This window comes from Canis lupus (genome assembly GCF_048164855.1).
Source record: "Canis lupus baileyi chromosome 4 unlocalized genomic scaffold, mCanLup2.hap1 SUPER_4_unloc_1, whole genome shotgun sequence".
NCBI lineage: Eukaryota > Metazoa > Chordata > Mammalia > Carnivora > Canidae > Canis > Canis lupus.
The window spans coordinates 493,156-519,957 of NW_027326406.1; the positions used below are offsets into that span (position 1 = coordinate 493,156).

Genomic DNA, 26,802 nt, shown 5'->3' on the forward strand with positions numbered 1-26,802 from the left:
AGCCCCGGGGTCCACGCTCCGCGTGCCCAGGACACCAACCAGATGGCCCGACCGCCGGGGGCCTCAGGCCCCCCGTTGGCGCCGGGCTCCCCGCTCCGTGACCCCGCGACAGCCAAGACCACGGCGACGCGGGGGCGGCCGGCACCCAGGCCCAAAGAGCCGCTCGGGACACAGCAAGACACACCACAGACACTCGCTCCGCGCCTGGGCCAGGGCGCCGCGCACGCACGCAGGCACACGGCCCCGCGGCGGTTCGGCTGATGGGCAGGAATGGGAGCGGAACGGCATCCCTGACACCGTGGCTGCGGGGCCTGCGGCTGCCAGGGCTCCTGACGCAGCTCCAGGGCCTGCGCCCCTCCGGCGGGGTGGCTGCCTCGCCCCCACAGGCCGTGTGGCCCAGCTCCGAGTGCCTGTGTCCTCCTTCCGTCTGTCTGTGTGTGTGTGTGTCGTGGGCACCTGTGTCTGTGTCCCTGCCTGTGCGACGATGGGGTCCGGCGGCGCGGGCGGCCCCGGCTTGGCTTTGAGCCAGGCGGGCTGAAGGACAGGAGAGGCCAGGGGCCGGCCGGCGCCGGCCCCGGCCCGCGGCACACCCCCCCACCCCCCCGCAGCCCCCAGCCCCCAGCGAGCGGCCCGATGTGGGGCGGCGTGCCATCCGGGGAGCCGAGCGGCGGCGACGAGCCCGACAGGCCGGGGACGGGAGCGCGCCCGGGCTCCCGCGACAGACTCGGCTCCGGGGTGCGGGACGCGTCTTGGCCCCCACCCCCCGGCCCGGGCAGGCGCCCTCCGCCACCCCGGGCGCGGCGCGGGAGGCGGTCAGTCCATCAGTCGGGCCGGCAGGCGAGCATGCAGGCAGGCAGGCAGGCGTTCAGGCGGGCCGCACAGGGCGGGCGGAGGAGGGCTGAGGAGCGGCGGGCGCCTGGCCTGGAGAGAGGCGCAGAGCAGGCTCTTGGGGCGCCCAGCGGCAGCCGCGGACGTCTACGGCCATACCACCCTGAACGCGCCCGATCTCGTCTGATCTCGGAAGCTAAGCAGGGTCGGGCCTGGTTAGTACTTGGATGGGAGACCGCCTGGGAATACCGGGTGCTGTAGGCTTTTTTTTCTTCGGCCTTCCTGTCCGTCCCTTTGCCGCCAACACCCCCGTCGCCCAACGCGGCGGCGGCGGCGGCGGCGGCGGCGGCGGCGGCGGCGGTGCCCTCCGGACCACCCCTGCCATGGCCCCCGCCCCGCCGGGACCACCGCAGGGCGCCGCGGGGCACCGAGGGCGCCCGCTGCACGGGCAGGACGCCACTACATACACCACACACCTCCTCTTCCTCCCAGCCCTTCAACGACGCCCACCCGCATCCTAGCCGGCCGCGCGTCCCAGGGGGCCGAGGGGGCCGAGGGGGCCCGAAGCGGCCCAGGGAGGGGACGGGGCGACAGCCGGAACCTCGGGGCTGGGGCGCGGGGGGGCGGTGCGGTCGCTGGGGGGAGACGGGTGGGGGCTGGATCCCGTCCTCGCAGGCCTGCGAGGCCCTCCGTGGGGCCGAGGGGGGGGTGGTTGGGGGCCGGGGGCCGGGGGCCGGGCCTGCCTGCGGGCCCTCCTCGCCCCGCCCCAGGCCCCGCCCCCAGGCCCCGCCCCCAGGCCCCGCCCCCAGGCCCCGCCCCCAGGCCCGCCCCCAGCCCCTAGCAATTCCCTGGCACCGCCCCCAGCGACCAAGCCACCCAGCCACCCGCAACACCCCCCCCACCTTCGGCCCGGGCCCGCCTGCACCTTCTCTCCGAAGGACATGCCCTCCGTCCCCCGCGGACCACCGTCCCTTCGGCCCTCAGCCCGGGGTCCACGCTCCGCGTGCCCAGGACACCAACCAGATGGCCCGACCGCCGGGGGCCTCAGGCCCCCCGTTGGCGCCGGGCTCCGCGCTCCGTGACCCCGCGACAGCCAAGACCACGGCGACGCGGGGGCGGCCGGCACCCAGGCCCAAAGAGCCGCTCGGGACACAGCAAGACACACCACAGACACTCGCTCCGCGCCTGGGCCAGGGCGCCGCGCACGCACGCAGGCACACGGCCCCGCGGCGGTTCGGCTGATGGGCAGGAATGGGAGCGGAACGGCATCCCTGACACCGTGGCTGCGGGGCCTGCGGCTGCCAGGGCTCCTGACGCAGCTCCAGGGCCTGCGCCCCTCCGGCGGGGTGGCTGCCTCGCCCCCACAGGCCGTGTGGCCCAGCTCCGAGTGCCTGTGTCCTCCTTCCGTCTGTCTGTGTGTGTGTGTGTCGTGGGCACCTGTGTCTGTGTCCCTGCCTGTGCGACGATGGGGTCCGGCGGCGCGGGCGGCCCCGGCTTGGCTTTGAGCCAGGCGGGCTGAAGGACAGGAGAGGCCAGGGGCCGGCCGGCGCCGGCCCCGGCCCGCGGCACACCCCCCCCACCCCCCCGCAGCCCCCAGCCCCCAGCGAGCGGCCCGATGTGGGGCGGCGTGCCATCCGGGGAGCCGAGCGGCGGCGACGAGCCCGACAGGCCGGGGACGGGAGCGCGCCCGGGCTCCCGCGACAGACTCGGCTCCGGGGTGCGGGACGCGTCTTGGCCCCCACCCCCCGGCCCGGGCAGGCGCCCTCCGCCACCCCGGGCGCGGCGCGGGAGGCGGTCAGTCCATCAGTCGGGCCGGCAGGCGAGCATGCAGGCAGGCAGGCAGGCGTTCAGGCGGGCCGCACAGGGCGGGCGGAGGAGGGCTGAGGAGCGGCGGGCGCCTGGCCTGGAGAGAGGCGCAGAGCAGGCTCTTGGGGCGCCCAGCGGCAGCCGCGGACGTCTACGGCCATACCACCCTGAACGCGCCCGATCTCGTCTGATCTCGGAAGCTAAGCAGGGTCGGGCCTGGTTAGTACTTGGATGGGAGACCGCCTGGGAATACCGGGTGCTGTAGGCTTTTTTTTCTTCGGCCTTCCTGTCCGTCCCTTTGCCGCCAACACCCCCCTCGCCCAACGCGGCGGCGGCGGCGGCGGCGGCGGCGGCGGTGCCCTCCGGACCACCCCTGCCATGGCCCCCGCCCCGCCGGGACCACCGCAGGGCGCCGCGGGGCACCGAGGGCGCCCGCTGCACGGGCAGGACGCCACTACATACACCACACACCTCCTCTTCCTCACAGCCCTTCAACGACGCCCACCCGCATCCTAGCCGGCCGCGCGTCCCAGGGGGCCGAGGGGGCCGAGGGGGCCCGAAGCGGCCCAGGGAGGGGACGGGGCGACAGCCGGAACCTCGGGGCTGGGGCGCGGGGGGGCGGTGCGGTCGCTGGGGGGAGACGGGTGGGGGCTGGATCCCGTCCTCGCAGGCCTGCGAGGCCCTCCGTGGGGCCGAGGGGGGGGTGGTTGGGGGCCGGGGGCCGGGGGCCGGGCCTGCCTGCGGGCCCTCCTCGCCCCGCCCCAGGCCCCGCCCCCAGGCCCGCCCCCAGGCCCGCCCCCAGCCCCTAGCAATTCCCTGGCACCGCCCCCAGCGACCAAGCCACCCAGCCACCCGCAACACCCCCCCCACCTTCGGCCCGGGCCCGCCTGCACCTTCTCTCCGAAGGACATGCCCTCCGTCCCCCGCGGACCACCGTCCCTTCGGCCCTCAGCCCCGGGGTCCACGCTCCGCGTGCCCAGGACACCAACCAGATGGCCCGACCGCCGGGGGCCTCAGGCCCCCCGTTGGCGCCGGGCTCCGCGCTCCGTGACCCCGCGACAGCCAAGACCACGGCGACGCGGGGGCGGCCGGCACCCAGGCCCAAAGAGCCGCTCGGGACACAGCAAGACACACCACAGACACTCGCTCCGCGCCTGGGCCAGGGCGCCGCGCACGCACGCAGGCACACGGCCCCGCGGCGGTTCGGCTGATGGGCAGGAATGGGAGCGGAACGGCATCCCTGACACCGTGGCTGCGGGGCCTGCGGCTGCCAGGGCTCCTGACGCAGCTCCAGGGCCTGCGCCCCTCCGGCGGGGTGGCTGCCTCGCCCCCACAGGCCGTGTGGCCCAGCTCCGAGTGCCTGTGTCCTCCTTCCGTCTGTGTGTGTGTGTGTGTGTCGTGGGCACCTGTGTCTGTGTCCCTGCCTGTGCGACGATGGGGTCCGGCGGCGCGGGCGGCCCCGGCTTGGCTTTGAGCCAGGCGGGCTGAAGGACAGGAGAGGCCAGGGGCCGGCCGGCGCCGGCCCCGGCCCGCGGCACACCCCCCCACCCCCCCGCAGCCCCCAGCCCCCAGCGAGCGGCCCGATGTGGGGCGGCGTGCCATCCGGGGAGCCGAGCGGCGGCGACGAGCCCGACAGGCCGGGGACGGGAGCGCGCCCGGGCTCCCGCGACAGACTCGGCTCCGGGGTGCGGGACGCGTCTTGGCCCCCACCCCCCGGCCCGGGCAGGCGCCCTCCGCCACCCCGGGCGCGGCGCGGGAGGCGGTCAGTCCATCAGTCGGGCCGGCAGGCGAGCATGCAGGCAGGCAGGCAGGCGTTCAGGCGGGCCGCACAGGGCGGGCGGAGGAGGGCTGAGGAGCGGCGGGCGCCTGGCCTGGAGAGAGGCGCAGAGCAGGCTCTTGGGGCGCCCAGCGGCAGCCGCGGACGTCTACGGCCATACCACCCTGAACGCGCCCGATCTCGTCTGATCTCGGAAGCTAAGCAGGGTCGGGCCTGGTTAGTACTTGGATGGGAGACCGCCTGGGAATACCGGGTGCTGTAGGCTTTTTTTTCTTCGGCCTTCCTGTCCGTCCCTTTGCCGCCAACACCCCCCTCGCCCAACGCGGCGGCGGCGGCGGCGGCGGCGGCGGCGGTGCCCTCCGGACCACCCCTGCCATGGCCCCCGCCCCGCCGGGACCACCGCAGGGCGCCGCGGGGCACCGAGGGCGCCCGCTGCACGGGCAGGACGCCACTACATACACCACACACCTCCTCTTCCTCCCAGCCCTTCAACGACGCCCACCCGCATCCTAGCCGGCCGCGCGTCCCAGGGGGCCGAGGGGGCCGAGGGGGCCCGAAGCGGCCCAGGGAGGGGACGGGGCGACAGCCGGAACCTCGGGGCTGGGGCGCGGGGGGGCGGTGCGGTCGCTGGGGGGAGACGGGTGGGGGCTGGATCCCGTCCTCGCAGGCCTGCGAGGCCCTCCGTGGGGCCGAGGGGGGGGTGGTTGGGGGCCGGGGGCCGGGGGCCGGGCCTGCCTGCGGGCCCTCCTCGCCCCGCCCCAGGCCCCGCCCCCAGGCCCCGCCCCCAGGCCCGCCACCAGCCCCTAGCAATTCCCTGGCACCGCCCCCAGCGACCAAGCCACCCAGCCACCCGCAACACCCCCCCCACCTTCGGCCCGGGCCCGCCTGCACCTTCTCTCCGAAGGACATGCCCTCCGTCCCCCGCGGACCACCGTCCCTTCGGCCCTCAGCCCCGGGGTCCACGCTCCGCGTGCCCAGGACACCAACCAGATGGCCCGACCGCCGGGGGCCTCAGGCCCCCCGTTGGCGCCGGGCTCCGCGCTCCGTGACCCCGCGACAGCCAAGACCACGGCGACGCGGGGGCGGCCGGCACCCAGGCCCAAAGAGCCGCTCGGGACACAGCAAGACACACCACAGACACTCGCTCCGCGCCTGGGCCAGGGCGCCGCGCACGCACGCAGGCACACGGCCCCGCGGCGGTTCGGCTGATGGGCAGGAATGGGAGCGGAACGGCATCCCTGACACCGTGGCTGCGGGGCCTGCGGCTGCCAGGGCTCCTGACGCAGCTCCAGGGCCTGCGCCCCTCCGGCGGGGTGGCTGCCTCGCCCCCACAGGCCGTGTGGCCCAGCTCCGAGTGCCTGTGTCCTCCTTCCGTCTGTCTGTGTGTGTGTGTGTCGTGGGCACCTGTGTCTGTGTCCCTGCCTGTGCGACGATGGGGTCCGGCGGCGCGGGCGGCCCCGGCTTGGCTTTGAGTCAGGCGGGCTGAAGGACAGGAGAGGCCAGGGGCCGGCCGGCGCCGGCCCCGGCCCGCGGCACACCCCCCCACCCCCCCGCAGCCCCCAGCCCCCAGCGAGCGGCCCGATGTGGGGCGGCGTGCCATCCGGGGAGCCGAGCGGCGGCGACGAGCCCGACAGGCCGGGGACGGGAGCGCGCCCGGGCTCCCGCGACAGACTCGGCTCCGGGGTGCGGGACGCGTCTTGGCCCCCACCCCCCGGCCCGGGCAGGCGCCCTCCGCCACCCCGGGCGCGGCGCGGGAGGCGGTCAGTCCATCAGTCGGGCCGGCAGGCGAGCACGCAGGCAGGCAGGCAGGCGTTCAGGCGGGCCGCACAGGGCGGGCGGAGGAGGGCTGAGGAGCGGCGGGCGCCTGGCCTGGAGAGAGGCGCAGAGCAGGCTCTTGGGGCGCCCAGCGGCAGCCGCGGACGTCTACGGCCATACCACCCTGAACGCGCCCGATCTCGTCTGATCTCGGAAGCTAAGCAGGGTCGGGCCTGGTTAGTACTTGGATGGGAGACCGCCTGGGAATACCGGGTGCTGTAGGCTTTTTTTTCTTCGGCCTTCCTGTCCGTCCCTTTGCCGCCAACACCCCCCTCGCCCAACGCGGCGGCGGCGGCGGCGGCGGCGGCGGTGCCCTCCGGACCACCCCTGCCATGGCCCCCGCCCCGCCGGGACCACCGCAGGGCGCCGCGGGGCACCGAGGGCGCCCGCTGCACGGGCAGGACGCCACTACATACACCACACACCTCCTCTTCCTCCCAGCCCTTCAACGACGCCCACCCGCATCCTAGCCGGCCGCGCGTCCCAGGGGGCCGAGGGGGCCGAGGGGGCCCGAAGCGGCCCAGGGAGGGGACGGGGCGACAGCCGGAACCTCGGGGCTGGGGCGCGGGGGGGCGGTGCGGTCGCTGGGGGGAGACGGGTGGGGGCTGGATCCCGTCCTCGCAGGCCTGCGAGGCCCTCCGTGGGGCCGAGGGGGGGGTGGTTGGGGGCCGGGGGCCGGGGGCCGGGGGCCGGGCCTGCCTGCGGGCCCTCCTCGCCCCGCCCCAGGCCCCGCCCCCAGGCCCGCCCCCAGCCCCTAGCAATTCCCTGGCACCGCCCCCAGCGACCAAGCCACCCAGCCACCCGCAACACCCCCCCCACCTTCGGCCCGGGCCCGCCTGCACCTTCTCTCCGAAGGACATGCCCTCCGTCCCCCGCGGACCACCGTCCCTTCGGCCCTCAGCCCCGGGGTCCACGCTCCGCGTGCCCAGGACACCAACCAGATGGCCCGACCGCCGGGGGCCTCAGGCCCCCCGTTGGCGCCGGGCTCCGCGCTCCGTGACCCCGCGACAGCCAAGACCACGGCGACGCGGGGGCGGCCGGCACCCAGGCCCAAAGAGCCGCTCGGGACACAGCAAGACACACCACAGACACTCGCTCCGCGCCTGGGCCAGGGCGCCGCGCACGCACGCAGGCACACGGCCCCGCGGCGGTTCGGCTGATGGGCAGGAATGGGAGCGGAACGGCATCCCTGACACCGTGGCTGCGGGGCCTGCGGCTGCCAGGGCTCCTGACGCAGCTCCAGGGCCTGCGCCCCTCCGGCGGGGTGGCTGCCTCGCCCCCACAGGCCGTGTGGCCCAGCTCCGAGTGCCTGTGTCCTCCTTCCGTCTGTCTGTGTGTGTGTGTGTCGTGGGCACCTGTGTCTGTGTCCCTGCCTGTGCGACGATGGGGTCCGGCGGCGCGGGCGGCCCCGGCTTGGCTTTGAGTCAGGCGGGCTGAAGGACAGGAGAGGCCAGGGGCCGGCCGGCGCCGGCCCCGGCCCGCGGCACACCCCCCCACCCCCCCGCAGCCCCCAGCCCCCAGCGAGCGGCCCGATGTGGGGCGGCGTGCCATCCGGGGAGCCGAGCGGCGGCGACGAGCCCGACAGGCCGGGGACGGGAGCGCGCCCGGGCTCCCGCGACAGACTCGGCTCCGGGGTGCGGGACGCGTCTTGGCCCCCACCCCCCGGCCCGGGCAGGCGCCCTCCGCCACCCCGGGCGCGGCGCGGGAGGCGGTCAGTCCATCAGTCGGGCCGGCAGGCGAGCACGCAGGCAGGCAGGCAGGCGTTCAGGCGGGCCGCACAGGGCGGGCGGAGGAGGGCTGAGGAGCGGCGGGCGCCTGGCCTGGAGAGAGGCGCAGAGCAGGCTCTTGGGGCGCCCAGCGGCAGCCGCGGACGTCTACGGCCATACCACCCTGAACGCGCCCGATCTCGTCTGATCTCGGAAGCTAAGCAGGGTCGGGCCTGGTTAGTACTTGGATGGGAGACCGCCTGGGAATACCGGGTGCTGTAGGCTTTTTTTTCTTCGGCCTTCCTGTCCGTCCCTTTGCCGCCAACACCCCCCTCGCCCAACGCGGCGGCGGCGGCGGCGGCGGCGGCGTTGCCCTCCGGACCACCCCTGCCATGGCCCCCGCCCCGCCGGGACCACCGCAGGGCGCCGCGGGGCACCGAGGGCGCCCGCTGCACGGGCAGGACGCCACTACATACACCACACACCTCCTCTTCCTCCCAGCCCTTCAACGACGCCCACCCGCATCCTAGCCGGCCGCGCGTCCCAGGGGGCCGAGGGGGCCGAGGGGGCCCGAAGCGGCCCAGGGAGGGGACGGGGCGACAGCCGGAACCTCGGGGCTGGGGCGCGGGGGGGCGGTGCGGTCGCTGGGGGGAGACGGGTGGGGGCTGGATCCCGTCCTCGCAGGCCTGCGAGGCCCTCCGTGGGGCCGAGTGGGGGGTGGTTGGGGGCCGGGGGCCGGGGGCCGGGCCTGCCTGCGGGCCCTCCTCGCCCCGCCCCCAGGCCCCGCCCCCAGGCCCCGCCCCCAGGCCCCGCCCCCAGGCCCGCCCCCAGCCCCTAGCAATTCCCTGGCACCGCCCCCAGCGACCAAGCCACCCAGCCACCCGCAACACCCCCCCCACCTTCGGCCCGGGCCCGCCTGCACCTTCTCTCCGAAGGACATGCCCTCCGTCCCCCGCGGACCACCGTCCCTTCGGCCCTCAGCCCCGGGGTCCACGCTCCGCGTGCCCAGGACACCAACCAGATGGCCCGACCGCCGGGGGCCTCAGGCCCCCCGTTGGCGCCGGGCTCCGCGCTCCGTGACCCCGCGACAGCCAAGACCACGGCGACGCGGGGGCGGCCGGCACCCAGGCCCAAAGAGCCGCTCGGGACACAGCAAGACACACCACAGACACTCGCTCCGCGCCTGGGCCAGGGCGCCGCGCACGCACGCAGGCACACGGCCCCGCGGCGGTTCGGCTGATGGGCAGGAATGGGAGCGGAACGGCATCCCTGACACCGTGGCTGCGGGGCCTGCGGCTGCCAGGGCTCCTGACGCAGCTCCAGGGCCTGCGCCCCTCCGGCGGGGTGGCTGCCTCGCCCCCACAGGCCGTGTGGCCCAGCTCCGAGTGCCTGTGTCCTCCTTCCGTCTGTCTGTGTGTGTGTGTGTCGTGGGCACCTGTGTCTGTGTCCCTGCCTGTGCGACGATGGGGTCCGGCGGCGCGGGCGGCCCCGGCTTGGCTTTGAGCCAGGCGGGCTGAAGGACAGGAGAGGCCAGGGGCCGGCCGGCGCCGGCCCCGGCCCGCGGCACACCCCCCCACCCCCCCGCAGCCCCCAGCCCCCAGCGAGCGGCCCGATGTGGGGCGGCGTGCCATCCGGGGAGCCGAGCGGCGGCGACGAGCCCGACAGGCCGGGGACGGGAGCGCGCCCGGGCTCCCGCGACAGACTCGGCTCCGGGGTGCGGGACGCGTCTTGGCCCCCACCCCCCGGCCCGGGCAGGCGCCCTCCGCCACCCCGGGCGCGGCGCGGGAGGCGGTCAGTCCATCAGTCGGGCCGGCAGGCGAGCATGCAGGCAGGCAGGCAGGCGTTCAGGCGGGCCGCACAGGGCGGGCGGAGGAGGGCTGAGGAGCGGCGGGCGCCTGGCCTGGAGAGAGGCGCAGAGCAGGCTCTTGGGGCGCCCAGCGGCAGCCGCGGACGTCTACGGCCATACCACCCTGAACGCGCCCGATCTCGTCTGATCTCGGAAGCTAAGCAGGGTCGGGCCTGGTTAGTACTTGGATGGGAGACCGCCTGGGAATACCGGGTGCTGTAGGCTTTTTTTTCCTGTTGTTTTGCCTTCCTTAACTTCCTTTTTTCCTGTGGCATAGTTGAGGCAGGGAGTCTCATCTTTGGAATAAACGTCATCTGTTTGTTTTACTCTTATTATCTCCATGTCCATATTTTAGGTTTCTAAATGCAATTCTTTGTATTAATCTTTTGGTTTTATGAATTTTGTATGTGAGTTCTCTCCGTGTATTCTTCCAATTTCGGAAAACTTTAGTCGTATTTTGTAAATATCCTGTGCATATCTTTATTAGTTTTTCCTTATATTTCGGATCTTGTCTTTCATGGAAGATCTTCTCTCCCAATCCTCTTGTTATCTCCCTTGAAGTCATGTGATTTAGGCTATCAAATTTTGAGTCGTATAGGTAGATTCACTTCATCTCACTGCAATATTAGATGATATACCTTTGGTATCTCACTCGATTTTCTCTATCAGGGAATGCAAGTTCTTACTTATATTCCTTGGAGCACAGGACTAAATCTCCTTGACTTCAGTGCAAAAGTGTTTTGATCTCTGCCCGCAGGTTTGATATTTCTCTTTCAAGGCTCTGAGATCTCAGTCCAAATTATTTCATGTTGGTCATCAATCCCCCTTGTCTCTTAAAAGCCTGGAAGACCTCAGTACATATTTTCCCCTGATCTCTGCCTTCATCTGGTGAAATCTCCTTTCTGATGCTTTAAGGTATCTGATTCCAAACCTTGTAATATTTGGCCAGCATTTCATGAGATCTAGTCCTCCAAGCCTCATGAGATCCCAGTTTAAATTTGGCTTGATCATGCCTTCTGGGTGACTCATTTGTTGAGCATTTAACTTTGGCTTCATTCATTTTTGGGGGGTCCTATAATGGAGGCTTGCATAGACTTCCTGCAGGGAACTTGCTTCTCACTCTGCCTATGTTTCTGACTCTCTCATGAGTAAATAAATAAAAACTTTAAAATTAAAAATATATATATATATATATCACAAATCTCTACCCTCAAATTGTGAGGTCTCATCCACCAAGCCTCAGGAAATCTCAGACCAAATCATGCAGACACCATTAAATCTCATGTGACTTCTGTGCAACTCTCACATGCATTTTCCTTGATCACCTCTGACAAGTATTGGGTGATCAAAATCTCACATGATTGTGCCCATCATTTCTTGTGTTCTCTGTCTAAATTTCACAGAATCTCATCTCATGTCTTGTGAGATATCTTCTGTGAAGCCTCATGATTTCTCAGGCCAAATTGCATGTGATCTTGTCCAGGCATTTGTGAAATTTCTTCCACCAAGTACTGTGAGTTCTCAGTCCAAATCTCAGTAGGTCACTGCAAAATATCATAAGACTTCAGTGTAAATCTTGTGAGGTCTTGGCTCACAGTTTTAGTGACCTCCTCTGCCAAGCCTCAGGAAGTTTCAGTTCAAGTCTCATGTGATCTTAGCTAGGCATCTCATGAAATCTGCGGGAAGCTTCATAAAATATCATGTGATCATGATATGTCATGTGATCTCCTCCCACATCTTGTGATCTCTCCTCTGCCAAACATTGGGAGATTTCAGTCCAAATCTCTCATGATCTTAGCCTTCAAATCATGAGATCTCCTCCTCCAAACCTGACGAGACCTCATTAAAATTTCGCATGATTTTGCTTCCTCTCTTGTGAGGTGTCAGTCCAAATCTTTGTTGATCTCGGCCTGCAGTGCTGGTGCAGATCTCCTCTGCCAATCCCTGAAAGATCTCACTCCAAATCTCACATAATCTGGTCTTCTATCTTGCAAGAACTCCTCTGCTAAGTATTGCGAGGTCTCCAGCCAAACCTCCCATAGTTTCAGCTAGCAATTGGTGAGATGTCCTCTGCCAAGCCTCACTATATCTCAGGGCTAATCTCATGTGATCTCGGCTGGCAATTCTGCAGAGTATCCTCTGAAAAGCCTCTCAAGATCTCATTCCATATCTCTTATGATCCCGGGCCGCATATTGTAAGATTTCCTCTTTCAAGCCTGACGTGGTATCAGGACAAATATGCGAGATCTCAGCCAGCATGTTGCATGATCTCTTCTACCTACCCTAGCAAGATCTCAGTGCAAGTCTCATGTGATCTTGTTCTGGCAATGGTGATATTTCCTCCATCAAACGTCGAGATGTCTCAGTCCATATCTCAAGAAGTCACCGCCAATTCTCTCATGACTTCAGCACAAATCTCTTGAGGTCTCACCAGGATGGTCCAAGATCTCCTCCACTAAGATCATGAGATCTTGGCCTGCAATTCCAGTGGCCTACTCTGAAAAAGTCTTTATATCTCTGTCCAAATCTCATGTGATAACATCTCTCATTTGGTGAGATCTCTCTCAAATCTTGCAGGATCTTGGCAGGCATTTTGCAAGATCTCATTACACATCTCCTGAAATCTCCTCCCACTGTACTTGTGAGATCACAGTACAAATCTTGGGTGATATCTTACCTCGTGAGCTCTGCTCCCTCAAGCTCCCCTCCCCCCCCCCGTTTCAGTCCAAATCTCATGAGATCTCCGCCCACATCTCCAGAGATCTACTCCTTAAAGCCTCACGAGGTTTCTGTCCAAATCTCACGTGATCTTCACCCGAATTTGGGAAATCTTGGTCCATGTTTCTGGAGATCTCTTCCCTAAGCCTCATGATATCAGTCTTTTTTTTTTTTAATATTTTATTTATTCATTCATGAGAGGCACAGAGAGAGAGAAAGCGAGAGGCAGAGACACAGGCAGAGGGAGAAGCTGACTCCATACAGGGAGCCCAACGTGGGACTTGATTCCAGGTCTCCAGGATCAGGCCCTGGGCAGAAGGCGGTGCTAAACCACTGGGCCACCGGGGCTGCCCATGAAATAAATCACAGTCTAAATATTGCATAATCTTGGCCCATGTCTCACAAGTGTCATGAGGTATTAGTCCAAATTTCACGTGATCTCAGCCACATTTTGCAACATCTTTTCCACCAAGCCTCGAGAGATCACAGTACAAATATAGATAGAGATATCTCTACCTATTTTTGTGAGATCTCAGCCCACATTGTGTGAAATCTCCTTCACCAAGTTTTGGGAGATCTCAGATCATATCTCATCAGATCTCCTTCACCAAGTATCACGAGTTCTCAATCCAATTCTTGCATGATTTCACCCCACATCGTGCGAGTTCTCCTCTACCAAGTCTCATGAGGTCGCTGTCCAATTATCGTGTGATTTTGGCCCATGCCTCTTGAGATATCCTCTATCAAGTCTTTTGAGGTCTCTACCATATCTTGATCTCGTCCACCTCTTACCTAGAGATCTCAGCGCACATCTCACGATATCTTCTCCACCAAGTTTCGTTGGATCCTAGTTCAAATCTTGTGATATCTCCTTCACCAAGTGTGGTGAGACTTCAACTGCCATCTGTAATTTTTAGAGCAGAGATCCTTTATCTCTTTGGTTAGGTTTATTCCTAGGTACCTTGTGGGTTTTTTTTGTGCAAATGTAAATGGCATATATTCCTTAATTTATTTTCTTATGTCGCATTGTTCGTGTAAAGAAATGCTACTAATTTCTGTCCATTGATTTTATATCCTGCCACATTGCTGACTTGCTGTGTAAGTTACAGCTATTTTGGGGTGGAGTCTTTTGGGTTTTCATGGCATCTGCAAAGAGTGAGAGTTTGACATCTTCGTTAATTTGAATGCCTTTTATGTCTTTTTGTTGTCTGATTGCTGAGGCTAGGACTCTTAGTACTATGTTGGACAACAGTTGTAAGCGTGAGCATCTGTCATATTCCTGACCTTAGGGAAAAACTCGTTTTTCCCCATTGAGAATGATAGTCACTGTGGGCTTTTTGTATATTGCTTTCATGATACCAAGATATGTTCCTTCCATTCCTACACTATGGAACATTTTAGTCAAGAAAGGATGAGGTATTTTATCAAACTCTTTTTTTTTGCAATAATTGAGAGAATTATTTAGTTCTTGTCCTTTTTTTTGATAATGTAATATATCACATTGATTGATTTGTTGATGTTGAACCACCTTTGCAGCCCAGGAATAAATCCTACTTGGTCATGGTGAATAATCCTTCTAATGTACTTTTGGATACTATTGACTAGTATTTTGGTCAGAATTTTTCATCCATGCTCATCAGGGATATTGGTTTGTAATTCTCTTTTTTGGTAGGGTCTTTGGTTTTAGGATCAAGGTAATGCTGGTCTCATAGAATGAGTTTGGAAGTTTTCCTTCCATTTCTATTTTTGAAGCAGCTACATGAGAATAGGTATTAGTTCTTTAAATGTTTGGTAGAATTCCCCTGGGAAGCCATCCAGCCTTGGCCTCTTGTTTGTTGTTGGGAGATTTTTTTTTTTTATGACTGCTTTAATTCTTGCTGGCTATGGGTGTGTTCAGGTTTTCTCTCTCTTTTTTAAGATTTTATTTATTTATTCATGAGAGAGAGAGACAGAGACAGAGACACAGGCAGAGGGAGAAGCAGGCCCCATGCAGGGAGCCTGATGTGGGACTCAATCTCAGGCCTCCAGGATCACACCCTGAGTTGAAGACAGATGCTCAACCACTGAGCCACCCAGGGGTCCCAGGTTTTCTCTTTATTCCTGTTTCAGATTTGGTAGTTTATAAGTTTCCAGGAATGCATCCATTTCTTCCAGATTGCCTAACTTGTTGGCATATATTAGCTGATCAAAAAATGATGTTTTTTATTTCCTTGGTGTTTGTTGTGATCTCTTTTTCATTCTTGATTATATTAACTTGGATCCTTTCTCTTTTCTTGTTGATAAGACTGGTTAAGGGCTTGCTGACCTTATAAATTCTTTCAAAGAACCAGCTCCTAGCTTCATTGATATGTTCAATTGTGGGTTTTTTTTTTTTTTTTTTTGGTTCCTCTTTCATTGATTTCTGCTCTGTTCTGTATTATTTCCCATTTCCTGTTTGGTTTATGCTTTATTTGCTGTTCTCTCTCCAGCTTCTTTTGATGTATGGTTAGCTTGTGTATTTGAGACTTTTCTTGTGTCTTGAGAAAGGCTTGTATTGCTATGTACTTCCCTCTTAGGACTGCCTTTGCTGCATACCAAAGGTTTTGAACAGTTGTGTTTTCATTTTCATTTGTTTCTATGATTTTAAAAAAATTCTTCTTTAATTCCCTGGTTGATGCTTTCATTATTTAATAGGATGCTCTTTACCCTCCAAATATTTTAGTTCCTTTCCCATTTCCTCTTGTGATTGAGTTCAAGTATCAAAGCACTGTGGTACACAAATAATAATCTGTGGTCGTCTTCCCCTTAACCCCAGTCCCCCCCCCCCCAAAAAAAAAGATAAAGATAAGCCACCTCTTAACATAGCCAGAACTCACATAATCTTGGGGCAAATCATGCCAGTTCTCAGGTTACCTATCAGGAAAACCTCAGACCAAATCTCAGGAGATCCCTGGACAAATCTTGAGAGATCAAAGGCCATTGTGGAACTCAGCCAAAATCTCCTGAGAGGTCGGGCCTAATCTCACAAGATCTATGGCCAAATCTTGGGAGAACCGATGAGAAATCTTATGGAAACTTGGCAGGACTGGGAACTCCCTAGCCTTGACTCCTGTGCAACTAATAGCTAATGTTGGAACATTCTTGGTTTGGGGAACCTTGGGAGCACCTGGCATTATACAACTGCCCATAGATGTCATTCTGATGTTAAAATTCGATACGGAGCACTGAAGTAGGGATGAATGGCCTCCAGATCTCTTACAGTGATTAAGTTGGAGGTGATAGAAAAAGGAGTCCAGTAGGCACAGGGAGAGGCAAATGAGCATAGGAGCTGACTCATTTGAACACACAGGAAGACTCCCCAGGTGCTTTCCTAGGATTTCCACATTTCAGGACAATATGAGACTCACCAGCTGCAGAAATGAGCCACCTCTTCTATTTGCCAGATCTCAGTTGATCTTCGGGGAATTTCATGCAATCTCAGTCCAAATCTCATGAGATCTCATTTAAAATCTTGTGAGAGTATGGGCCTCACTGGGGAGATCAAGAGCCCAAACTCATGACGTCTCTGGTCAAAGTTCCTGGGCCTTCAGCAGGCTCTGACACTCCCTAGCAGAGCCTACTTGGACTGCTTAAGTGGATAGGGATGGCATATGCCAGGATTGGGCACAACTGCCAATATTTGCAGTTTTACAAATGCACAAAGGCATGAACTGCTGGAAGACATGAAGTGCTTTGCACCTAAACCCTGGAGTTTCAACATCCTGAGTTCTGTGGTGATAACAAGGTAGCACTGAACTTAGGACGAATGAACTCTGTGACCACTTATTCACATTAAAATGTTGGCAATAGAAACAAGAGGGCAGGAGGTGAAGGCAAAAGGTGAGCTAGACATCTGGGCACACAGGCAGGCTCCCAGGAGGACTGGCCTTTTCCATGTTTTCAAGACTTAGAGGCTATCTCCATCTTTCTTGCCATCCCCCCCAAAAGATAAGCCATCTCTTTCCTTTGCCAGATCTATGTCATCTTGTAGCAAATCATGGGAATTTTCAGGCTACATCTCAGGAATCATCGGACCAAATCTTATGATCTCTAGACAAATCTTTTGAGATCAAAGGCCACTACTTGGATCTAAGCCAAAATTTCCTGAGACATCTGTCCAAATCTCAGAAGATCTATGGCCAAATATCACAATACCTGGAGCTAATCTCATGGGAACTTGGCAAGGGTGGGAACAACCTAGGCAGGACCTGTGCTGGATAATAGGTAGCACTGAGACATGCAAGTTTTGCTGATTCCTGGAAACATCTGGCATTCCACAAATACCCTCAGACGCCATTGTGATATGTGGTTCAAAACAGGACACCAAAATAGGAATGAATGGCCTCCAAGTCCCTTATCGACATGACCTTAGAGGTAATAGACACAGGAGGGCATTAGGTGCAGGAAGAGGCAAGGAGCCAGGAACTTAGCTCATCTGAACACATAGAAAGGCTCCTTGGGTACTTTTCAAGGCTTCTGACATTACAGGAAGGCCTGTTTTAGATTCACCTGCAGAAACAAGTCACCTCTTCCCTTTGCCAGATCTCACATGATCTTGGAACATGTTTTGGATGATCTTAGTTCAAATCTCATGAGATTTCATCAAAATCTCCCAATATTGGAACCAGCCATCAAGATCTAGGGCCAAATCTCATGAGACCTTTCTTTAGCCAAAGCTTCCAGTCCCTTGAGGGACTTGGCACTCCCTAGCAGAGCCTGCTTTGTGCTGCATGACTAGGTAGGGATGGCACATGCCCCGATTGAGCACAACTGCTAATATTTGCAGTTTCACAAATGCTCCTAGATAGGAACTGCAGGAAGACACATGGTGTCTCACACTCAAATCCCTGGTGTTTCAGCATCCTGGGTGAAGTAGGGGTAACAAGGTAGTAGCAATTTCAGGATAAATGGGCCCTGTGGCCTCTTAGACACACTAAACTGGATGTGATAGAAACAGGAGGGCAGATGGAGAAGGAAGAAACAATATGCCCTGGAGCTGGATATCTGAGCACATAGGCAGACTCCCTGGAGGCTTTCCTAGTCTTTCAACAGGTTAAGGCTCTCTGTGTTTGTCTCACCTCACTCTAGTAAAAAAAGATAAGCCACCTCTTTCCTTAGCAAGGTCTCCTATAATATTTGGACAAATCTCAAAAACTCTCAGGCTACCCCTCAGGAATCCTAGGACCAAATCTCACAAGATCTCTGGACAAATCTTGAGAGATCAAAGCTTACTCCTTGGAACTTGGCCAAAATCTCTCGAGTGGTCAAACCTAGTCTTGAGAGATATATGGATAAATTTCATGAGACATGGAGAGAAATCTCATAGGAATTTGGCAGGAGTGGGATCTTCTTAGCCATTTTGATTTGGGGTCAAAATGAAATAGGGATGAATGGTCTCCAGATACCTTACTGGCATTGTTATAGGTGAGAGACACAGGAGGGCATAAGGTGCAGGAAGAGGCAAGGAGTCTGGGAGCTGGCTTATATGAACACAAGAAGTCTCCCTGGGTGCTTTCCCAGGCTTTCCACATTTCAGTACAGTCTGTTTGAAACTTACCATATGCAGAATCTAGCAATGTCTTCCCTTTGCGGGACCACACTTGATCTTCAGGCAAGTCTTGAGTGATCTCAGTCCAAATCTTGTGAGACTTCATCAAAATCTCAAAAGATCATGGTCTTATGGTCAGTGAGATCTAGGTCCAAAATTCATGAGATCTCTGGACAATGCTCCTGGGCACTTGGTAGGACCTGGCACTCCCTAGGAAAGACTGCTTTGTAACTACTTAAGTACGTAGGTATGGCATATTCCAAGATTGGGAACAACTGGAAATATTTGCAGTTTCACAAATTCTACCAGACACGTCCTGCACCAATACATAAGGTGTTTCATCCTATACCCCTAGTGATTCAGCATCCTGGGTGAAGGGGGAAGGGAACATCGCACTAATTCCAGATGAACGGGCCCTGCAGCCTCTTATTCACACTAAATTGGAAGTGGTAGAAACAGAAGGACTAGAGGAAAAGGAAGAAGCAATGTGCCCTGGAGATGGATATCTGAGCACATAAGCAGACTCCCTGGAGGCTTTCTCAGTTTTTTAACACTTGAATTCTGTCTGTGCAAGTCACCACCACCACCACCACCCCCCTCCCAGAAAAAAAGATAAGTTACTTCTTTCTTTAGCCAGATCTCATGTAATTACACTCAAATCTCCTGAGAGGTCAGGCCTAATCTTACAAAATCTATGGCAAAACCTCATGAGGCCTGGGGAGACATCTCACAGGAACTCAGCATGATTTGGAACCCCTAATACCAATTCTTGTACAGTCTTATAGGTAGCACAGGGACATTTCTGGTTTGGGAAACTCTGGGAATACCCGGCATTTCACAAAAGCCCACAGATGCCATTCTGATTTGGGGGTCAAAACGGAGCACTAAAATAGAGATGAATGACCTCCAGGTTTCTTAGAGGCATTATGTTAGATAGACACAAGAGGGCAGTAGGTGCAGGAAGAGGCAATGACCCTGGGATCTGGCTCATCTGAACACAAAGAAATGCTCCCTGGATGCTTGCCCAGGCTTTCAACAATTCATGACAGGTTGGGACTTGACACTTGCAGAAAAAAGCCACCTCTTCCCTTTGGGGTATCAGGAAAGTTTGGGGTGATTCTCTCTAGTTCTACAGCTCATGACATCTTAACCCAAATCTCATAAGACCTTGGGGCAACTCTCATGAGATGTATGGCCAAATATGAAGTCTCAGGACAACAAGCCCAGGAGCTACCCATGTGAATACACAGGCAGGCTCTATGGGGGCCTTTTGAGGCTTTCAACATGTTAAGGCTGTTTGTGTCTCCACCTGATAAGCAACCTCTGGCTTAGCCTGATCTCATGTAATCTTGGAAAAAATCTCATGAATTCATGAAGTTGTGTTTTCAAATGTATGTGTGGAAGTATAAGGAAAATGCCATAAACCTGACTCATTCAACTAACACTGTGTAGAAAGCATCTTTCAACAAACATCTTTCATTAAGACAGAAGTGTTTTCAAAGCCTAAGGAAATTGTGGCTTAAGCCTTAGGCTGTGGAAGCTTAAGGAAATTGAAATATACATAACAAAACAACACTGCGTAAATACAAATCAAAACCGCAATGAGATACCACCTCACACCAGTGAGAATGGGGAAAATTAACAAGGCAGGAAACAACAAATGTTGGAGAGGATGTGGAGAAAGGGGAACCCTCTTGCACTGTTGGTGGGAATGTGAACTGATGTAGCCACTCTGGAAAACTGTGCGGAGGTTCCTCAAAGAGTTAAAAATAGACCTGCCCTACGACCCAGCAATTGCACTGCTGGGGATTTACCCCAAAGATTCAGATGCAATGAAACGCCAGGACACCTGCACCCCGATGTCTATAGCAGCAATGTCCACAATAGCCAAACTGTGGAAGGAGCCTCGGTGTCCATCGAAAGATGAATGGATAAAGAAGATGTGGTCTATGTATACAATGGAATATTACTCAGCCATTAGAAACGACAAATACCCACCATTTGCTTCAACGTGGATGGAACTGGAGGGTATTATGCTGAGTGAAGTAAGTCAATCGGAGAAGGACAAACATTATATGGTCTCATTCATTTGGGGAATATAAAAAATAGTGAAAGGGAATAAAGGGGAAAGGAGAAAAAATGAGTGGGAAATATCAGAAAGGGAGACAGAACATGAGAGACTCCTAACTCTGGGAAACGAACAAGGGGTGGTGGAAAGGGAGGTGGGTGGGGGTGACTGAGTGATGGGCACTGAGGGAGGCACTTGATGGGATGAGCACTGGGTGTTATTCTATATGTTGGCAAATTGAACTCCAATAAAAAAATTAAAAAACAAACTAAAAAACAACACTGCGTAAAAAGCATCTTTCAACTAACACCTTCTTTCAAGCAGATAGAAGCATTTTCAAATATGTATGTGCAACCATAAGAAAAGTTCCATATACTTAATTCATTGAAACAACATTGTGTAGAACACATCTTTCAAATCACTTCTTCCTTCATCAAGACTGAAGTCTTTTCAATGTATGTGTGGAAGCATATAGAAAGTGATATATACTAAACTCATTGAAACAATACCATTTAGAAAGCATCTTTCAACTAACATGTATCATGAAGATAGGAATGTTTTCAAATGTATCTGTGGAAGCCTAAGAAAAATGCAAAATACTGGAAATCAATGAGACAACATTGTGTAGAAAGCATCTTTCAAATGATATCTTCTTTGGTGAAGATAGTAGTATTTTCGAATATATGTGTTGAAGGACATGGAAAGTGCAATATACTTAACTCAATGAAACAGTACAGGTAGAAAGCATCTTTCAACTAACGTTTTCCTTCGTGAATATAGAAGAGTTTTCAAATGTATCTGTGGAAACATAAGGAATGTGCCATTATTTATCTCATTAAAACAACACTGTAGAAAAGCATCTTACAACTAACATCTATCATGAAGATAGTAGCCTTAGTAAATGTATGTGTGGTAGCATAAGGAACGTGCCATATATGTAACTCATTGAAATAACACTATAGAAAGCATCTTTCAAATAACATCTTTGTGCATAGAGATTTGAGCCTATTGTGGCTCACATCAAAAATTAAGAGGTTTTCTGCCCTCTGTGGGCCACTGTGACCCTGTTGCTGAGCTCTGCTCTCCCCCACCCCTCAACTAGCCTTTTGTCTTTGGAGAGGCTAAATACTCTCTTCCACATGCCCTCCTAGGAGGGGAGCAATCCCTCTTGAAGGACCCAAGGGATCTCCTTGCCCTGGCTTGTTGTGTGATCACAACCTGCTCTGCTCTTTCCAACCTTCTCCTGCTTCTGACTTTGTTCCACTAACCAGGAACTCCTTTTTGGCTACATGGCTTCCCAATCTCCCAATTCAGGACTCTGAACCTCCTCTCTGCCAGATTCTCTCCCTCCAGGTTTGGAGATTTTTTCCTTACTCCTCCAATCTGCTTCCTAAGAGTTCAAAATAGTTGAATGTTGATCTAGTTGTATTCAAAGGACAAGGGAAGTTCCAGGTCCCCCTACTGCACAGCCACCTTGAAAACCTACCTCAAAAACACTTATATCTTAATGAAAGGAGTTATTATTTTAGGGAAACTTTAAACACAATGTAGTTTCAAGCAGTTAAGCACATGCCTTTCCACTAGTATTTATATACATAAGTTTAAAAACACATCTTAGTAAAGAAGAGATGTTACTTGAAAGACAATTTAAGCATGTAGTTCCAAGTAGATAAGCATATGCTTTTCCTAATGCTTATATACTTTATCTATCTATCTATCTATCTATCTATCTATCTATCTATCTATCTATTTATCATCTATCTATATCTTCATGAAAGGAAGATGTTACCTGCAAGTGGTTTAAGCTCAGTGTTGTTTCAAGGAGTTGAACAAATGGCTTTTAATAATCTTATTCATATAAGTTAAAAACACATATTCTGAGGAAAGGAAGATTTTTACTTAGAGTATGGTAAAAAAAAACCAACAACCATGTGGTTTCAAGAATATAAGCACAATGCCACTTCCTTGTGTTAACAATACAGGTGTCAAAAACACTTCTTAACATTATGAAACTCTGATGTTACTTTAAGATGTCTTAAGAATTATAGCTTCAAGGAATTAAGTACAAGGCTTATTTCTAGTGCTTATACACATGAGTTTATGAACATATATGTAAAATAGGAAGTTGTTACTTAAACTATGATTTAAGAACAGAGTAGTTTCAAAGGAGTTAAGCACATTTTCCACTAATGTGTTTTCACATAAGGATCAAATGAAAAGAAGATGTTAATTGAGGGACACTTTAAGCAGAGTATGGTTTCAAGAATATAAACACATGTATTTTTCCTAGTTTATTTATACATATGATATCACTTATCACATTTTAACAATCATATCTTAATGAAGGGAATACGTTGCTTGACACATGGTTTAAGCACAGGGCAGTTTCAATTAGATGCTAAGGCTAGGATTTCCAGGACTCTATTAAGTAACATGTCAAAGAATGAAACTGGACACACTCTTACACCATACATAAAAATAAATTCAAAAGGGATGAAAGACCTAAATGTGAGACAGCACAACACCAAAATCCTTGTGTTGGGAAAATTAGACAGCCACATGCAGAATGAAACTAACACTTTTTTTTTTTTTTTTTTTTACAGCTTACTCAAAAACAAACTCGAAATGGATGAAAGATCTAAATGGGAGCTAAGAAAAAAAAAATAAAAAAAAAATAAATGGGAGCTAAGAATCCATCAAAATCCTAGAGGAGAACACAGGCAGTAAGTTCTCTGACGTTGGCTCCAGCAACTTACTCCAATACACATATATAAGACAAGGGAAACAAAAGCAGAAATGAACTACTGGGGCTTGATCGGGGTAAAAAGCTTTGATACAGTAAAAGAATCAGTCAACAAAACCAAAAGGTAGCCCAAGGAATGGGAGAAGATATTTGCAAATGACTATATAAAGGACTAGTATCCAAAACCTATAAAGAAATGATCAAACTCAACAGCACAAAACTAAAAACTCCAGTCAAGAAATAGGCAAAAGACATGAAAAGACATTTCTCCAAATACAAAAATGGTTAACAGGCATATGAAAAAAGGCTCACCATCACTAAATTTAAGGGAAACCCATATCAAAACCACAATGAAATACCATCTCATACTGGTCAAAATGGCTAAAATGAACAACTCAGGAAACAACAGATGTTGGCAAAGATGCGGAGGAAAGGGAACTCCCTTACACTGTTCATGGAAATGTAAACTGGTACAGCCACTCTGGACAACAGTATGGAGGTTCCTCAAGGGTATAAAAAAGGAATGACCAAATGATTTAGGGATCGCACTACTAGGTATTTGTCCAAAGGAAATACACATAGTCATTCAAAGGGGGCACATGCACCCTGAGGCTTATATAAGTAATATTCACAATAGCTAAACTATGGAAAGAGCCCATATGTCCACATCGACAGGTAAATGTATAAAGAAGATGTATATATGTGGCTACCTTGGGTCAATGCATTGATGGGTGGTCAGGGTGCCTCCCTCCCCCTGGGTAATTGAGATGTCTCTATTCTGGAGAACTTAGTTTGGAAAAAGAGCAAAGGAATGGAAATAGACACGGAGGGAATGAAGGACTTTCTTAGAGATGAGAATGAAATAATGTTGAGAATTAAAAGTATCTAGCAAAATCTCTTAGCAAGCTGGCAGTCTCAGAAATAAGAAACATCTGTTGGCTTGGGCAATGGGGAACATCCATTGGCTACACATGGGGGGCAGTTAAGCAATGGACCTTCATTCTTCCTTCACAAAGAGAGGGCGAGCTTCTGGTTTTGAATATTTCTTCTGCCTTTCCACCAGTGGGGGGGAAAAATGATTTAAGGCTAAAAGATTGGTTCTTTCAACTGATGATGTATTTGGCAATGGTCATTGGAGCAGTATTCCTTGAAAAAGCTCTTTTTTTAAAAAAAAAAAAAAAGCTCTTTCTACACTGAATAGGTTCTGGAGCATATTGCACTGTCTGCTCTTCAGAATGAAGGCATCTCTCCCAGCCAGGAGAGGGAGACAACCTGGCTACTAATCACAGCATGAGAAGAAGCAGGACAAGAACAAATCACTCAGAGGCAGAAGGGGAAGCTTTCCTTTTGGCTATCAGACACTTTTTGCTCTTTCATAGTATAGGACCAGAGTGGGAACTTGCCACCAACACTGGGCACTGGTTGTGTGATGACAATCATGTTATTCCTGTATGTGAACAAATCTAGCTAGAAAAACAGCAAGAGGATGGGAATGGCTTCAAGGAAAACCAAAGTTCTCCATTTCAAAAGGAAATGAAAGTTATCTGGGAGTAAGATGTCTAACTTCATCTCCCTTTGCCCCAGAAAAAGGCAAGCTCCTTCCCAAAACCTCTGGCCTATGCGCAATCTTTTGAGCTCCTTCAAATACCCTGGCCCTCCTGATGTCAACCTTATCCTGAAGCCAAATTACAAAGGGACTTGTAGCACAACCTATCTCACAGTCAGAGGGCTCTGTCAGTTTCCCCAGTTTAAGTCAGAAAATATTGTGCTAGGAACACTGGCACTTAATGGCCTCCAGGAAGAACCTAGTTTGAAAAAATAGAACAGGGATGAATATTTATGCATGGAAGCAAGGTTCTCTATTGGCTACAAGGAGGTGAAAAATCTCGCTGTTTTAGGAATAAGAAACTCCAGTGGACTTGGCCAAAGGGAAACTTCCATAGGCTACACCTGGGGAATGAGTAAACGCGATGCCTGCATTCTTTTCTTTTCTCTCTCTTTCTTTCTTTCTTTCTTTCTTTCTTTCTTTCTTTCTTTCTTTCTTTCTTTCTTTCTTTCTTTCTTCTTTCTTTCTCTCTCTCTCTCTCTCTCTCTCTCTTCTTTCTTTCTTTCTTTTCTTTCAGACAGAGAGAACTAGAGAGAGCATACACTTGATGGGGGAGGGGCAGAGGGAGTGAGAGAGAATCTTAAGCAGGCTCCAGGTCCAGCACAGAGCCCTATGTGTGGCTGGATCCCACAACCCTGAGACCATGAGCCTGAAAGTGAGACCTGAGCCAAAATCGAGAGTCAGATGCTTCATCAACTGAGCCACACAGGTTCCTCAATATGCCTTCATTCTTTCCTCACAAAGAGAGGGAAAGCTTCTTACATTGGGAGTTTTCCTGCACTTCCATCAGTGGATAGAGACATCAGTGATTCAGAGGTACTGGGCTGGATCTCCCAGCAGATGATCAAATGTTTGGAATTGGTACACAGAACATTATATTTCTGCATGGAACAGGTTCTGGAGCATAGAAGGCATGCACGGTCCATCTGTTCTTCTGAATGAAGGCATCTAAATCACCCAGGAGAATGAAGCAAGCTAGATACTCATCTCTGTGCTTCCTCAGCTGGCCAAGAATCAAGTGTTCAAGTTTGTCCTTGACAGAAGGACAAACTTTTCTTTCAAATATTAGTCACAGATTGTTCTACCTTAGCACAGGTCCAGAGGGGGATTCACCACAAGACCCTGGGTGCAATGTGAGTTCAAACATGGTGGCTCATGAAGACCACCCAAGACCTTGTTTGAAAAACAGTGAGAACTGGGGAATCACTACAAGGAGGGCCAAAGTTCTACAGGTCAAGTGAGAATGGGATAAATCTTACAATATCTCCCTTTGTTTCCACTTGTGGAAAAAGGAGGCCAGCTCCTCCCCAAACCTCTGCCTGAGCCTACACACAAACATTCTCTGCTGGGCACCTTCAAATTCCCTATTCCTCCTGTTGTCAATGTGACCATAGGAATGTTGACCTAACCTATCCCATAGTGATAAGTATTCAGCCACATACTTCAGTTTAAAGTATAAGATATAGTTCTGAGGCACTAGCTTTGAATGATCCCTGGGGAAAACCTCTTATGAACAAAAGAACAAAGGAATGGAAATAGATACACAGAGGGCCAAAGTTCTTCATTAGGGATGAAAATAGGATAATGTTGATCATGAAGTGACTAGCACAATCTCCTAATGTTGTCAGTTTCAGGAATAAGAATCACCCATAGGGGATCCCTGGGTGGTGCAGCAGTTCAGCGCCTGCCTTTGGCCCAGGGTGCAATTCTGGAGACCCGGGATCGAATCCCACATCGGGCTCCCGGTGCATGGAGCCTGCTTCTCCCTCTGCCTCTCTCTCTCTCTCTCTCTGTGTGACTATCATAAATAGAAATTAAAAAAAAAAAAAAAGAGAATCACCCATAGGCTTGGGTTAAGAGAAACTTCCATCTGCCACCCCAGGAAAGCTTTAGCCAGAGGCTTATATTCTTCCTCCAGAAAGGTAAGGAATGCTTTGATGGTGGCTCTTATTCCTGCTTTTCCGTAAGTGCTTAAATGTAGCAGTGATTCAGGGGTTCTCCCACCTGAAGATCAAGTATTTGGAACTGTTTCTTGGTAAAGTATTCCTTTTTTTTTTAGATTTTATTTATTTATTCATGAGATACAGAGAGAGAGAGAGAGAGAGAGAGAGAGAGAGAGAAGCAGGCTCCATGCAGGGAGCCTGATGTGGTACTCGATCCTGGGTCTGCAGGGATCAGGCCCTGGACTGAAGGTGGCGCTAAACCGCTGAGCCACCTGGGCTGCCCATTGGTGAAGTATTCCTTGACAAGGTTTTTTCTGCACTGACCAGCTCCAGGAGCATGCTGCCCACGTGGGAATTGTCTGTTCTTCAAAACAAAGGCA

The 26,802-nt window shown here is 54.4% G+C and overlaps 6 non-coding genes across 6 annotated transcripts; all 6 read left to right on the top strand.

The window, feature by feature from the left end:
* Positions 1–973: 973 nt before the first annotated feature.
* LOC140629338 (5S ribosomal RNA) lies at positions 974–1,092 on the top strand. The gene has a single exon (XR_012027174.1). It is a non-coding gene; the product is annotated as a 5S ribosomal RNA (ribosomal RNA).
* A 1,691-nt stretch (positions 1,093–2,783) lies between these two features.
* LOC140629339 (5S ribosomal RNA) lies at positions 2,784–2,902 on the top strand. Its single transcript, XR_012027175.1, has one exon. It is a non-coding gene; the product is annotated as a 5S ribosomal RNA (ribosomal RNA).
* A 1,655-nt stretch (positions 2,903–4,557) lies between these two features.
* On the top strand, positions 4,558–4,676 carry LOC140629341 (5S ribosomal RNA). The gene has a single exon (XR_012027177.1). It is a non-coding gene; the product is annotated as a 5S ribosomal RNA (ribosomal RNA).
* Positions 4,677–6,332: 1,656 nt separating this feature from the next.
* Positions 6,333–6,451, top strand: LOC140629342 (5S ribosomal RNA). The gene has a single exon (XR_012027178.1). It is a non-coding gene; the product is annotated as a 5S ribosomal RNA (ribosomal RNA).
* A 1,647-nt stretch (positions 6,452–8,098) lies between these two features.
* On the top strand, positions 8,099–8,217 carry LOC140629344 (5S ribosomal RNA). The gene has a single exon (XR_012027179.1). It is a non-coding gene; the product is annotated as a 5S ribosomal RNA (ribosomal RNA).
* Positions 8,218–9,884: 1,667 nt separating this feature from the next.
* Positions 9,885–10,003, top strand: LOC140629345 (5S ribosomal RNA). The gene has a single exon (XR_012027180.1). It is a non-coding gene; the product is annotated as a 5S ribosomal RNA (ribosomal RNA).
* The last annotated feature ends 16,799 nt before the right edge of the window (positions 10,004–26,802 follow it).